This window comes from Eschrichtius robustus, unplaced genomic scaffold (genome assembly GCF_028021215.1).
Source record: "Eschrichtius robustus isolate mEscRob2 unplaced genomic scaffold, mEscRob2.pri scaffold_761, whole genome shotgun sequence".
Classification (NCBI taxonomy): domain Eukaryota; kingdom Metazoa; phylum Chordata; class Mammalia; order Artiodactyla; family Eschrichtiidae; genus Eschrichtius; species Eschrichtius robustus.
In genome coordinates this window covers 8,021-20,000 of record NW_027175638.1, presented here as the reverse complement: position 1 = coordinate 20,000, position 11,980 = coordinate 8,021, and positions in this window count along the sequence as shown.

The window sequence follows — 11,980 nt, the reverse complement described above, 5'->3', positions numbered from 1 at the left end:
GTGTGAAAAGAGAGGCGAGGGGCCCGCGGACAGAACGAGAAGAGCGGTCCCGTTCGCCAGGAACGTCCGTCCCTCGTCTAGCGCGACTTAGGTCCGGCCCAGGAGAGCGCGACATCACCACATCGATCAGTCAATCCAGCGAGCCAGGGGCCAGAAAGCCCCGAAGGGGAGGGGCACGGTGAGGACCATCATCCGAGGAGCCTGCTTCAGCCTCACCGGCAGCCGCAGCCCCAGCCCCCCCCCTACCACCTCCTTTTCTTTCTCTCAGGCAACACTGGCCGACGACCCCGCCAGGAGAACGCCTGACACGTGGCACGGAGCCTGCGGGGTGGGGCCGTCTCAGCCACCACCGGGTGCCTGCGGCGGGGGGTGGGAGTCACACGGGGTGGAAGACCCACGCGCCACCTCGCCCCGCCGCCCTCGGGTGAGCCAGAGACCAGAGGCGGCACCGCGGGCCGGGTCAGCCGGGCGCACACACGAGAGCCGGCGCGCAGGCCCAGGCGGGCGGCTCAAGCGGCAAGGGCCGGTTCGGGTGCCAGGCGGCAGTCCCAAGCCCAGAGCCCTGCATGCGTCCGGAGTCCCCAAGTCCTCAGCGACAGACGCCAAGGAAGACCGTGTCAGCACCTACCTGGTGGCAAAAAAGGCCCATTTCGGGCGAAAAAAATCACGACGCCCGGCAGCGGGGCCCATCCACGAATCGCAGGGGTGGTCCCCGGGACCTCGGTCCCGCCACCTGTCCCCAACACTTCCCCATCCACACCAGTCCCGGAGCTCTCGGGGCCATCTGGTCGACCCGAGGAGCGTGGTGGCAAAGTGGGGGCGGGGCGGGGCGGGGCGGGGCGGGGCGGGAGGGGCGGGAAAACGTGGGAGAGGCAGCGAGCGGGCCGGGGTCGCCCTCCCCAGTTCGCCCGCGCGGGCAGGTACCGGTCCCTCCGAGTCTCCGGGCGAGGACTTGGTTAGAGAAAAAGAAATATCCCACTCGGCCGCCTCCGACGAGCGGGCCCCACGAGGGACCGCGCCCGGGCCCAGGCCGCCCTATCCGGGCCACCCAGTAAGGCTCGGGCCGGTCCCCACCCCCCGGCGGGGACTCGCGGTGGAGGAGGGGGCGGGGCAGGGTGAGAAAAAGTCGCGTCCGCCGACCGGGAACCCACGTGGGCACGCTGAAGGGCCGGGTGCGCCCTCCCCGGCCACCCGCGCGAGCAGGGCCCGGTCCGTCCACGTCCCCGGACCCAGGGGGACTTGAAAACATTTTCCCAGGGAGGCGCCTCCCAGGCGACCGGAGCCCACGAGGGACCGCACCCGTGTTGGCCCTTGCCGGTCTCTCCGGGTCACCCCTCGCGGCCCAGGCCGGTCCCCACCTCTGGAGTCCGACTCGGAAAAACATCGGTCAGAAAGAATCCGACCACCGGGACCCACGCGCGCCCTCCACCGGCCTAAACGCACGGGCCCGGGCCGGTCCCCACCTCCGGAGCGGGGCGCTGTGGGGACCCGGGGAGGGAGGGGGTCGGGGAACGAACACTCCGAAGGGTGAGCCAGGAGAAGGCCCGACCGCCCATCCACAGGCGCTCCGGAGGGCGCGAAAGACCCTCTCCCTTCCCACCGCGGCGGCCCGGCCCAGGTCGGGTCGGATGGCCGGGTCGGTCCCCGCGGCCGGAGGGGCGCGGGCGGATGCTGGTCGACCAAGCCAGGCGGCCCCTCAAACCGGCTCGAGAGCGCGGCGACGGTCCCACCCTCACAGACCTGCACGCCCAATCTCAAGCGACAGCAGGAGGCGCCCACGCCTGGGCGCCACCGGGACAGTCGCCACCAGCGTCGCCTGGCTCCCGGAAATCTGCCTCGGGCCCGGCGGCCGAGTCACAGCCCTCACGAAGGTCGCCGGAGCTCCAGAGACAAGGGACAATATAAAAGCGGCCGCCAGGTGGCTCCTGACAACCGGCTCCAACGTCCCCGGGCCGGATCCCGGTCGCCGGCCGGCCACCGAGGACGCTGCAGCGCCGCCGGGCCGCCCAAACGCCCGAGCTCAGCCCGGGGCGAGGCGGCGGGCGTCTGGCGCGGCCCCGAGGCGTCCGTCTCGGAGCTAGCCCCCGGGTCGGCACGACACGGCGCGACCCCGGCAGCAGACGGGGTGGGGGGGCGGGGGAAGCCGGGAAGATGTCGCCGGGAGGCTGCCTCGGAGGAGACGCGCTCCCCACGCGATTCCTGGGCGGGGGGAAATCCCACGGAGACGCCGGCGGTGCCCGGGGAGGCTGGCACGGGCTGCCCAGAGGGGCACGAGCAAGATCCCCGGCTGCCCGGACGGAGGGAGGGAGGGAGGAAGGGAAGGCGGGGACTGGCAAACCGAAACCAGGCCAGCGCTCAGAGAACAACGCAGGAATGCATCCTTTCTCGAACGGAGGAGGTCTTTCGGAAGCAGACACGCAAAGCCCAGAAGCTAGAAAGGAAAGGAAGGATACACTCTGACCCCCACACAAGTGGAAATAAACATCTATCTGTGCCTAGACGGCGACAAAGTCCAAAGACAACACATGGGTGCGTGGGTGGGGGGGAAATGCACTTGCGGTCACGAGAACATGGATTTCAAAATGGACTGACCACAACCACGGGCGGGGGGGGGGGGGGGGTGAGGCAGGCGGGGGTTGGGGGAATGCGGGCGGGTGGGGGTGGGGGGGCAGGGGGCGAGGGTGGAGTCCATAGCCATCCACTAAAGAAGCTGAGTTCCGGTACATCTACACAATGCAACACTCTGAGCGCGAGCGGGTGCGTGTGCGTGGGGGTGGGGGTGTGTGTGTGTGGAGTGCGGTAAGTATCGACAACCAACCGTAGTCCCACCAAGACCACACCAAACCATACCAGCAAAGAAGTCAAGCTGTAGAACTACTCTGGCCTTGAAAACAAAGGAAAAAGCACGCACGGATAACATACATACACGTATTACCTATGCTCGTGGCGCACGTATACATGGACCTATAAAGGCCTAGGACAAGCCCAAGCATATCCCGTAAGGGGAGCCTATCCAAAACAGACCGAGGCCTCACACAATTCAGCCTCCAGAAAACAAGCAACCCAGTGAGAAAAGTGGGCAGGAGGCCCGAACAGAACATGTTCATTAATTAGGAGAAAAAAAAAAAAAGAAAGGAAAGAAAACAACTTTTTTTAGTAAAAAAAACAAAGCAAAACGGAAACACAACAACAAAACAAACAAAAATGAAACACAAAACATTTTTTTAGTTAAGAAAAATAAATGGGGAACCAAAGAAGCGCACGCATTTCTCTTGACAAAGATATTCGGACAGGCCCAGGATCTGGAGTTGCGACAGCAAGTTCGTAAAGGCAGAAAAAGTGGCTCCTGATCGAACACGTATTTTTCAAGCTGAGAGAGACCACCACCACCGTGGCATGCTGGAGGACTCAGAGATGTCACCTGGCGGGTGACAGAATGGCTCTCCGACAAAAGACAGCAGTATGGAAAACAGTACGGAAGTCCCTCAAAACACTGCACACAAAACTACCATGCGACCCAGTAACTCCACTAAGTGCCCACGGAGGGGGTGAAGAAGACATGTAACATGTCTATCTGTATCAACACCCACACCTATGTAGCTATAGGTACGGACACACTGTTAGCGCTCTCTGTGTCCGTACGTGTATATCTATGAGGAGAGAGAGAGAGAGAGAGAGAGAGAGAGAGAGAGAGAGAGAGAGAGGGAGAGAGAGGGAGAGAGAGGGAGAGAGAGGGAGAGAGAGGGAGAGAGAGAGAAACAGAGAGACAAAGAGTGGACAGTCACGTGAGTGCAATAGGTAAGGGAGATTAAGGCAACAAACAAACTCCCAACAGTGGTTTTGTAAGTCAACAATCAAGATTTCGATATCATGATGTCATCAAGCACCAGCACTTCTAAAGGGGCACAACGACACACAGGGCTCACTGGGCAGGGCAGTTCAGGACCCTAAAATGACCCTGAAAGCTGAAGCTCAAAAAAGCAATCTTGTTCACCTCCACGGGGGAAAAATACCGTTGTCCCACGACATTCAAAAATCGTACCAAAAGGGGGGGAAAAATAAAAAATCGTATCAAAACATTTAAAAACTCTCTTACTCACTCACCATTTAAAAGGTAGAGAATATAAAAAGAGCCAAACTACGATTTATTTAGTGGACTGTCATGGAAAGCATCGACATGAAAGCATCTGATTCATTTTGTAAAATCCTAGGAACAGCAGTTTTCAACAGTGCTCGCCTTCTTGGCGTGGTATCTTTTCTACCTCTGGATAAGCAGTCCTATTTTTTGTTTGTTTTTCTGTTTGTTTGTTTGTTGTTCCCCTAACTGAAGATCAGCCTCCAACACGATAACCCTTTGTGCTCTGTGGGTCCAGAACTATCTCTCGAAGTGCTTTTCTGAATGGGAACGTTTTCACCAACGTCATCGCCTGGAGACATCTTCAGCCTGTCCTCCCCCCCCTCCCCCCTCCCCCCTCCTCCTTTTTCTTCTTTGTATTCTTCAGCTCTCCTTGCGCTGGTCTCTCACACGGTGACAGTGTTGTCCTAGGCATGCTCAGGTGTCTCCTAACCCCATCCAAGTGGACTTCCAGTGTCATCATTTTGGGTTTCTTAGCCGCACTTTCGTCGTCCTCGGGCAATTCTTTCTTTTTATTTTCCACGGACGGGGGAGACCGGGGCTGGGGACAACACCACGACACACTGCGTGTGACCCGGAAAACAGACACATACACACCAGGCAATCACCGACAGGCTCTGAAAGAGGATCGGTCACTGGACACGGGGCACGCACGTTTGTTATTTGTGGAGTCATTGCAGACTGAACAGGCAGCAGCAAACTTTGGACTTCACGCAGCTACCGTTCATCAATTGTGGAAACTGACATTCGAAACACGTAGTTAGGCTCTTGGTGCGATTTCACCTAGTCATTGAAATGTGTACACACTGGAACCATGGAAAGTGAGACACCTCTCTCCCTCTCTCTCTCTCTCTCTCTCTCTCTCTCTCTCTCTCTCTCTCTCTCTCTCTCTCCCCCTCCTTCCCTCCCTCCCTCCCTCCCTCCCTCACCTCATTTCTACCAAAGGTCGCCAAATGAAGACTCGTTTGTTTCCAAACCAAGTTTCCTTTCACTCAATTGGGTGGGAGCTTTCCCTAAGGATTGCATGGGAAGGTGTTATCCTCATTCGTTTTAGCAGTTTTCCTTAGAACTAGAAAATTAGAATTCTGCTGAACGATGAACATGCACCTCGCTTAAGTTTCTGCTAGGAAATCCATGCACCATGTTGATCGAATGAAAAGGAAAAGGATTTTTAGCAAGGTTTTTTTCTCCACTTCAGATGAATTTTACAGGGCGGGGAGGGGGGAGGCGAGGGGGGTCTCTGGTGTTTTTTTTTTAATTTTTAAAAAATTTTTATTCTTGGCTGTGTTGGGTCTTCGTTTCTGTGCAAGGGCCTTCTCCAGTTGCGGCAAGCGGGGGCCACTCTTCATCACGGTACGCGGGCCTCTTCACTATCGCGGCCTCTCTTGTTGCAGAGCACAGGCTCCAGACGCGCAGGCTCAGTAATTGTGGCTCACGGGCCTAGTTGCTCCGCGACATGTGGGATCTTCCCAGACCAGGGCCCGAACCCGTGTCCCCTGCATCAGCAGGCAGATTCTCAACCACTGCGCCACCAGGAAAGCCCAGGGTCTCTGTTTTTAATTTAGGTCCTCTGAAACGTCAGTATGTGTTCGTGAACATACTCATGTGTACTATATTCCTCCATCCAATCGTCAGTCATCTGGCAGAAGGAGAGCCTCATCACCGGCAAACAACATTCCGACCCTTAATGAGAAAATATTTTTCTGGTGCTTTCGCCAAAAAATGCAAAGCCCCTTATTTAAGCTAATGACATTAAAAAGAAATCCTTAGTACCTAGGAACAGAACAAAGTGAAAGAAACACAATGCACAGACTTGGGGGAAGAAAGAAAGAAAGAGAGAGAGAGAGAGAGAGAGAGAGAGAGAGAGAGAGAGAGAGAAGAGAAGAGAAGAGAAGAAAAGAAAAGAAAGAAAGAAAGAAAGAAAGAAAGAAAGAAAGAAAGAAAGAAAGAAAGAAAGAAAGAAAGAGAGAAAAGAAAGAAAGAAAGAAAGAGAAAAAGAGAAAAAGAGAAAGAAAGAAAGAAAGAAAGAAAGAAAGAAAGAAAGAAAGAAAGAAAGAAAGAAAGAAAGAAAGAAAAAGAAAGAAAGAAAGAAAGAAAGAGAAAATCTCTCAACCTAAAAGTTTTTGTAACAAACGGACAATCTGTGATTTGGTAAGTAAAATATATTTCTGGAACGTAAAGTTCTTTGAGACAAGAATGGAGAAGAAAACAAGAAAAAGACAATCAGAATTCAGAACCCTTAGAAACCTGAATCGGTCATGAACAGGAACTAGGAAGCCACGGTGAACGGGGTCCGTGACACCAGTGTTTCTGGACCGGCAAATGGATGATTCCATTCCATCATGTCTAGAAGCATACATTTTCACACAGCGTCACTTTTTCAAAATTTCTTTCCCCCAAAGTGATGCCAGAGGTGTGGAGTCATACATCGAAACATCTTTAGTTTTACAGTTAGTTTTAGTTTTACAGTTCCTTCTGTAATAAAGAGACAGAAGTAGGTCCACTGAGACTTGTTGAGCCAAGAACGTTTCCATAGGTTATCTTTGGAAACGATCTAGACGTTCCACGAATTCCCCATCATTCCACTTACGCCAACTCTAAAGTTTCTAAAGTGACCCCAAAGGTCTGGGAGAAACTCTTTTTAAGTAGACATACATACCACAACACATAACCTTTCTTAAGGAGTTCCTCCACCTAGAGCTATCGAAATCACTTGTTCTAAATCCCATGACGATGAGATGACCCGTGAACATCTCCTGAGACTTTAGACGACGTCAGCCATCACCCCCCAAGTTCTTTTTCTTGCTGACGAATTCGGTTCACTCCCGTGAACTTATTGGATTTGGGGTCGACGTAGATAGAAGAAAAGGTTGACCTCGAATGCTGATCACGCTAAAGACCTGCCTAGTTTCATAAAACCCATCCCTTGACCTTGGCTATATCTCGGCTGAAGGGTTCATCCTAGATCACGTGAACTTGCAAAAACCTTCGGGCGGGTCCCTTTCTAGTGGACTGAATTCGGGAGTGCTTCCTTCTAAGCCAGTTCAAGAGAGCTCTTTCACAAGTTAACTGTGGCACTCGGATCCGTACGTAGACACAGGCCAGCTCTAGGAGGGAGCTACAGACATACCCGTTACCGGGCCCTTTCCAGATTCTTGCACAGCAGTACCATAGAAATGAAGATCGCTTCCACAAGACTCTAAGGCTAACAAGGCAAAACGTTTTAATGAAAAGACATAGCTTGTACACAAGGGAGAAGGTGGTGTGCGGGGTGGGGGTGGGGGGTGGGGATGTGGGGGCGGGGGGGGGGGGGGCGAGAGACAGCTCCCCGAGTCGCTTTGATCACGGAAGGGAGAGTCTGTCTCGGGATCACTGATCATTTCCGGAAATCCTCCAAATTCTTGGATCAGCAGCAGCTGGTTCCACGGTGGCTACCTATGGGGAAGAGCAAGCGCTTCCACGAGGCGAAAGAAGCGCAGGAGGATTTTCTGCAAGAAAGCACAGGAACAGATAAGGGTTAAATGTATAGTTGAGCTTCCTGTCTCGTGACAACTAGGTACAGTCGTGGGTGTCAACAGAGGTAACGTTAACCTTTTACTCCCGCGAACCTCTTTTGTGTGTGTGTGGGGGGGGTGTGGGGGGGTGTGGGGGGGGTGTGTGTGTGTGCGTGTGCGTGTGTAAGGTCCGGGTTATTGCTCAACACCCCTCATGTCATATCCCCTTGCGATGAGGTCACCCTGAGTCAGGAGTGTGCGTATCTCCGTGATGCATCTGAAAGGCACGTGTCAAGTCAACCCAAGGGAATAGTCAACTGCACCTCAAACAGTGTCTGAGCTTGCGATAGACACACCTGTCTTTCTCCAGTTTTGTCATCTCGACCGTCACCTTTGGACATTGTGGGGATGGCGCAGGCCGAGCCAGAATATCCACCATGTCTTTAAATATCAGTGAGTCTCAAGGGTGTGTGCGACCTTCACCCAGGAAGAGTGCGCCCTGATGAGCAAATTCCAGGGGACGCTGTCTAGAGCTGTGCTGCTGGAGGACCTCAGTTATCTGGTGTCCATGGGTGAGTCTGTCCACAGCCATTTATCTGATAAAAGATTACCCAGAGGAGCTTTGCGTATTCTGCCCCCCACCACGCCGATGCCTATACACTTACAGAGCATCCACATCTGCCTGAAGGGGATGTGCTTCTTTCTTTCTTTCTTTCTTTTTAATTTTTTTTTTTTTTTTCAGGATCCCACCAGGATGGACAATTTCTGGCCACAATCACACGTCTTCCTTTCTGCTCCATATCTAACACTCAGAACAGTGCAGGACACTCACCTCATGGCACGCCTGCATCCAGTGGATGGATCAACGTGATAGGTAGTTCCTAACCAGCTCCTCTGCTCTTGAAACCGTGGCAGAGTGTGGCACAACAGTCGTCATCATAGCAGACATTTTCCCTTTAAAAGAGAGTTCATGAGGATGGGGGGGTGGGGTTGGGGGGTGGGGTGGGGGGTGGTTGGCCTTCCGAGGGAGCTGATGTTATTGAATATGTTTTTCTGAAAATAATGTTCGATCCACTATGGAACAATGGATTCACCCTCGTTAGAAAAACAAAGGATTTCACAGTCTGTTTCTGGTCTGGGGCCTGAGCATCAGCAGACAGTTCCTGAATACCTGAGCCCAAAGTCAGCGTCCCTCCTGCTCTGGGGAAGGGCTGGGAGTACTTCCCCGTGCTCAGGACGCCCTTCCCCGTGGTGCTGCTCTTTAACGTTCGTTCGCCTCGCTCCTCCTCCTGACGTGAACCTGAAGACCACACGCAGGTTCCAACGCAGGGCTCCAAATCCAGGTCCATGTTTCCCACGAAACAAGTTATCGGCTGCACCAATCAGATGTGCTTTCACAGCTGGAGCAGGAGGAGAGATGAGGAGGATGCAAGAGGATTTCCCAGAGTCCTGAATCCAGGTGGGCTCCAGGCTCATTCGAGTCAGTGTGGAGAGAAGCCTGGCCACTAGGGGAGAAGGGCAGGTAATGCCCACCGCAGACTCCCCTGAGAAAGTAGTTTTCCTGACACATCTTGTAAGACATTACCCAGTGCACTCGTCCTTATAAACACCAGGGAAGTCACACACAGCAGAAACCCTGTGTCTGAGATCAGTGAGGTAGAGCCTTCAGCCAGAAATTACCCTCTTTAAGCCGAGGAAAATCATGTGGGGAGAAACCCTAAGCCTGGAACCACGGTGGAAGAACCTTCAGTTGGCGCTCCAGCCTCAGCACACACAGACAGCTCAGAGTGGGATGCATCCCTGACGCGGTAGGGAAGGCAGCACAAGCTTTACTAGGAGGACAGCAGGCCGTCGTCTTGGGCCAGACCACATAATCACCGCTGTAGAAGAAATCCGATGCAATGCATGGGAGAATCCCATTCGCCATGGAGCCAGCACTTGTAGGACATGAGAGGATTCACACTGAATAAAATAGTCTCAGCATGGTGAAGGAAGGACATTCTTCAGTGGTGCCTTATCCCTTGGTGTCCTCACACCAAGGAGGTGCCAATTCTAACGTCACAATGGCAAATTCCTCACCTAGTTCACATCAAGAAATGAATGCTGGGAATATACTGACTCTATAAAGAATGTGTGAGCCCCACGATTGAGACAAGGTTCAGACGTTTGGAGATTGTCTATTACTACCAATCTACAGCATAAATAGGTAGATGGTGAAGTATTTTGAGAATGCAAAGTTTGGTACCAAGAAAGAAAGCAACCCCACTTCAGTGGATCAGTACTTGGACATACGTAAGCACTACCGAATGGGTGTGTGTCTTTCAAAACCAGGAAAAGTTGCCCTGAGTCAGAATGGGTCAATTTTCCTTTCATACACTCGCTGTCGATCAGTGAGGGACTTTCTATTTTTATGAAGTTGTAAACATAATTACAAACCCTAGGGTCAATCAGGAACTAAGTTTCAATGGTCAGTAAAAAAGTAGAACACAAGTGATGGGGGTTACCTGTTACATTACTGTTCAAATAGGTATGCACGCACATGTCAAGGATGAGTGGCCACAAGAATTAACACAACAAAGTTGAAACCTGTGCATGTGCGTGTGTGCGTGTGTGTGTGTGACTCATAGGTGGATGTTTTCCATAGCCGTGCACTATGGCACTGCAGGATCTGTGGTTGCTGAGTCCCCGGAGGTGGAAGCGCAGATACAGGGCCCTGACTGTGAAGTTATCCATGGATTTTCACAGTGCGTGGGCTCGGCACCCGTAACCCTCCATGTTGGTTGTTCAACGGTCAACTCTAGTTTATAGATCAGAGAGGATAACATCATGTGTTCACTATTAATAACTTTTCCAAATAATCTTTATCTTTTTAAAAGGAAGACATCATTTAATCCATTTCACAAGCTGATATTGGGAACCTACTGCCCCAGCACGTGAATTATCCCTACAGAACACGAGATCCCCGAGAAGGAAGAGCCCTGAGCACTGAGACGCCATGAAGGTAGGCTTTTAGATGATATTCTCTGCTTCTCCAGCTTGAGGTAAAACATGGGATGACTGGGTCTACCTATCCCATTCCGGTTTGTCAATTGGGAGCCCCCATGGCACGTATCACCAGAAGTCGGTCCATGATAACTCCATCTATAGGAATTCTTGGCAGTTTTATGTTCAGGATCATTTCTTTTCCTGCCATCGATTGAAAACTCCTTGGGCCCTGTTAGCAGTTACAGATTCAATGAGTCCAGTACTTCATAGGTTTTGTCACGTATTTAGAAGGGGAATCACCATCAAGTTGCTGAAATGAGGACTAAGTGTCTTTCAGACATGGAGAAGGAAATAAATGGTGCTCTGCGGGGTGTGCGATGACAGGCACCCAGGATTCCTTCACCCAGCCCTCCCTTTGCTCCCTCACCGCTTCCTGGAAAATTGGCGCGCGCGCGCACACGCACACGCACACGCACACGCACACGCACACACACACACACACACACACACAGCTCTGGGGGCGCTATTTGCTGTCCATGATTTCACGTGCCTTTTGGGCACGGCTGGTAGAGATGGACATGAAGCAGCAGGACAGCAAGCTGGCATCTCGGTCGGCCTAGAGAAGTTTCCCAAGTGAAATATCAGAACCAGGGCAGGGGGGCGTAGAGAGAGGCGGGGAGGGGAGGCCCACGTGACCTGGGAGAGAGGTTGGGGGGGGACCGCTGACCGACCTCGGTTCAGGTTCCCCGTCCCCCCCCCCCCGCTGAGAACCTGCCTTCGCTTCCTGCCCTCAGGTGTGTGAGAGGAGCATGTTTCTTTCCAACAAATACCAACACATCAATTCAGTCTGTTTGTGTGTTTGTTCTTGCTTGTTCGTTTTCTGGACGAGGCCAAAGAACCCTTCCAGTGGAGGTGTGTGTACAAAGGAGGATCTGACAGGATGGGAGGGTGCGGGTCAGTCCATGTGCCAAGAAATCCAGAGAATCTGTCGTAGCTGAGACTCGGGCCTTTTGCAGAAATAGGCCAAGAGAGTTCAGATTTGATCATTCACTGCCAAATAGTCATCACAGCAGTTTCCTGGAAGGGATTGTGTTGCAGGAGCCAGCGTGGCCCTCAGCCCTCAGGCCTCAGCCCGGCGGGCGGGCAGGCAGGCAGGCAGGCAGCGGCTATTGTCTGTTGTTCCCGCCCCCACCCCCACCCCCACCCCCGTTCCTTCTCCAGCGCTCCTTCCTAAGTCCCCTGGACTGACCTTTGCCAGGAGCGGGGGAGGGGAGGTCCGGACGATTCATTCGGCAGGGCCTCGTTCAATCGCTCCATTCAAATGCAGAAAGCTCTCCGGTCAAGTCGGAGCGTTTGACTTTGCCTC